Below are 3,747 nucleotides of genomic sequence, written 5' to 3'. Positions count from 1 at the left end.
AGCTAGCCATCTTTTTTCCTATGATATATATATATATATAGAATAAATAAATAAATAAAATTCTTGCCTTTTTGTTTGCTAACAACTTTTCTGAGTTTTTTCGCGCAATTTTCACAATGCAACCCAATCTTCAGTTCAGCATCCATAGTATAACTAAATAATTCTCAAGAGGAAAAAATGTGGCATCGTAAGAAAAATATAACAACATAAATAAATGAGAAATATATATATGTTATTCTTACTCATAAGGGATGCTTCTTCATAACCACTTCCACCACCCACAACCCATCACAATCAAGTTCTAAATAACAAAGACTAGTTTACAGTCTTCTCCCCGTAAGATATATCTTATGAAGCCTAACACATTTCATATATAATATTGAAGAGAAGAGAATTTACACACATAATCAAAATGATCACTCAATTTATTAAATATATGACTTAGACTACTTACAATGGTATAGTTTTGATCTGTTGAATAAAAAATTCAACAGTTGAAGCAATGCAATGAGGTGTTGAAAAAAAGAAAATGGATGATGTGGAGACAACACAGTTGAATGTTTTCAACTCCGTTGAAACCCAAAAGAAGTGGATTTGCTCGCCACGTGGCACATTCTGAATGGTTTACTTTTTAAATTATAGAATAATATTTATATATAGAAATGTGTTTTGTTTTTATTGGATGATGAGATTTCAATTATTTTTTACCCAATCCAATTATTTGAGATCAATGATCTTATAGAATACCAAAATTTTATTTTATTATTTTTATACCAAAATTTATCATTTTTCATTCTGTATAAATAGAAACTTGTTTCATTTAATTTGGACACAAAAAAAAAACTTATCCTTTCTACTATATTTTTGCTATCAACCTTCATAAACTCTTGTTTATTGTTTTACCGGTTTTTTAATAGATCCTCATAATTTATATATTTTATAAAATAAAAACAAAATCTCAATTTATTTTATAAATTATTTAATTTTTGCTTGTTTTAATTTTATTTGATATTAACTATGATTAAGAATATGTGATCACAAAAAATAAACACAAATAAGGTGGAAAATATGAAATAAAATTGGTGGGGTAAGGTGATGTAAGTTTATTAAACAAAACTATTGTAGAAGATAAAAATAATGTAGGTGTTGAATCATGACGTGGAAGAAAGAGAAAGTGATGTGGAGTGTTAAAAAGAAAAAAGTGGGTGTTGTAATTTTGGAACCATTGTACATAGTCTTATGTAGACAGCACTGCATATAAAGATATTTCTTAGTACAGATGTTAAAAATTAAAAGTGAAGGAAATTAATTAATTTCATATCTTTATATTTAATGTATGATGTATCCAACTCTTGCATTATAAATTAATAATTTGTTTTTTTTTTTGGTTTTTTCCTTAAGTTTGACTTTAAAATAAATAAATTTCCATTTTTTTAGAAAAAAAAATCTCAAGAACCTAAATATATACTATTGTATTTAACTTTGTTAAGTTCTAAAGTAGTTTTTAAGGCAAAACATCTTTTAACAATATATTATTTGTTTCTGAATTTCCTTATCATATATGAACAATGTAGACACGTGTAAAACCCATTAAAAATATTGGACAAGTGTAATGTAATGACTATTATTTGTCTTGTCTAATAAAAGCCTATCATTTCAGAATTAACTGTAAGAAAATAATTATATATTTACTAGTTTATTAAATGATTGAAATTAATGAATATGTGTTTAAAAAAAATTATTTGATGTTGTTAAGTATATATTCACCATTTTGTTATAAGTTCTCTTTAAGGTTTTTTCACATATATCATGAAAAGAACATGCCAACAATTAGTTCTATAACTGACACTTGACTATAGCCGCTGGTTTAAATTCGGGGGTCTTTGTATACGCGACATCTAAAAGTAAAATTTTCCTGACTAAAAGCGCTTAGAAGCCAAACTTCAATTAAATTTAATTTTGGTGTAGATGAGCTAGATTGACCACCGGAACGATTGGAATCGGATACTGCTCGATTAGCATTACATCATCTTCGTTTTTCTGCCAGGTAATGTACTAGGAAGTGATCGCCTTGGATACCTTGAAAGAAATAGCGGTGTGCCACTAAGACCTGAAACAAGTTGCCTACATGATGTGCGGTAAAGGACAATTGCTGCGATACCACCAGACTACCACAACAAATAACAAAAGTATGAGTGCATGCCTTTTATGAAATTTAAATAATAAACAAAAAACAAACTTAAATACCTCGAATTTGTGATCTCTTCTTCTGTGTAGGTATGTATGTCCATCACTATGCCTTAGAAGTAGGATGGGATACATAAATAGTCTAGCAGCCTGGTTGGCTTGAACAATCTCATGCACAGATAATGCATCTTGAGTCATTAACAAGTACAACACTTGGCTTCTAAATAGTCTGTTTTTAGCTGAATGTTGTCTGATGTCCTATTTGTCAAATAAAAAATGATAAAATAAATCAGAGAAAACATACATGACAATTTCAAATTCCAAAATCAAGCATAGAGAATACATGACATTTTGAATTCCAAAATCAGAGACATACATGACAATTCAATTCTAAAATCAATCAAACAGTAGACAAAATAATAAATCTGAGTCGCATTAAATTTGATTTGCAGTCAAAAATATAAATATCCATTGTCTTGCAAAAATTAATATACATGACAATAAATGTAATTAAGCGTTACCATTTATGGATTAAGCAGTAAGGAAAGTTACCGCAGTAATATTGAAATCATATACTTTGTTGGTGATCCTTGATCGACTATCCACTGGCCAACGTCTACAGAGCTGGGGACAAACTCAATCATGTCCGCTGTGTGGTGAGCGAAATGAGACTAGGGATCATCTCTTCTTTGCTTGCCCGTATACATTTTCTCTTTGGTCATCTTTGAGTGCACCCCTCCTCTGACGTCGCCCAAACCCAGATTGGGCAATAACTTTGCAGGCTCTCACTCGCCAAACCTCCCCTGCTATTGAAGCTGCTCTCCTCTGTTTGCTCTTCCAAACAGTCATATATTTAGTATGGAGGGAGCGGTATGGACATATCCACAATACGACCCACCACAACCCTAACAGATATGATCGTAGACCTACCACGCGCTAAAAGCTTTTACCAACCTTTTGTAAATATTTTTATTTTTGTTGATTAATAAGTCTAACATTTTAACAACAACAAAAAAAAGAAAAGAAATATTTCTATGATTAAAGAACTCTTGAAGATAATATAATAAAGTTTGACAGTTTTACAGGTCCTACGAAGAGTCAATGACTTAATTAAAAAGATGAAATTATGATACTTGTGTGTACGTACGTAAGATTATACAAATTAAACATTTGAGAAGCTTTACTTGCTGATGTTGTTAATTATATAAAGCTCAGCTTGATGGTTGAGTTCAGGATGAAATGTCTTGGACTAGCTACAAGAATCCAAGGGATAGACATTGTCAGGGCAAGTGATAAGTCAACATCCTAAAGTTGTACCTAGACAATTGTGTTGAGAACTTTCGCTGGGATTGGATCAAAACTTGTCATTTCACACACATGTTTGGACAGGCTACTTCAAATGAGTGAACTGGTCTTGTTAAGAAAACATTAATAATTCTTAGAGGTAGGATATTTGGAAGGTTAAAAGTTAAAGGTCATCAACAGCGGGCATTTGGTCTAGTGGTATGATTCTCGCTTAGGGTGCGAGAGGTCCCGAGTTCAATTCTCGGAATGCCCCAT

General features: G+C 30.9%; 1 non-coding gene across 1 annotated transcript; it reads left to right on the top strand.

The window, feature by feature from the left end:
- TRNAP-AGG lies at positions 3,674-3,745 on the top strand. The gene has a single exon. It is a non-coding gene; the product is annotated as a tRNA-Pro (tRNA).

This window comes from Camelina sativa, chromosome 12, assembly GCF_000633955.1.
Source record: "Camelina sativa cultivar DH55 chromosome 12, Cs, whole genome shotgun sequence".
Taxonomy (NCBI): Eukaryota; Viridiplantae; Streptophyta; class Magnoliopsida; order Brassicales; family Brassicaceae; genus Camelina; species Camelina sativa.
Note: the sequence above shows the minus strand (reverse complement) of the source record. Positions and strands in the feature narration are given on the sequence as shown.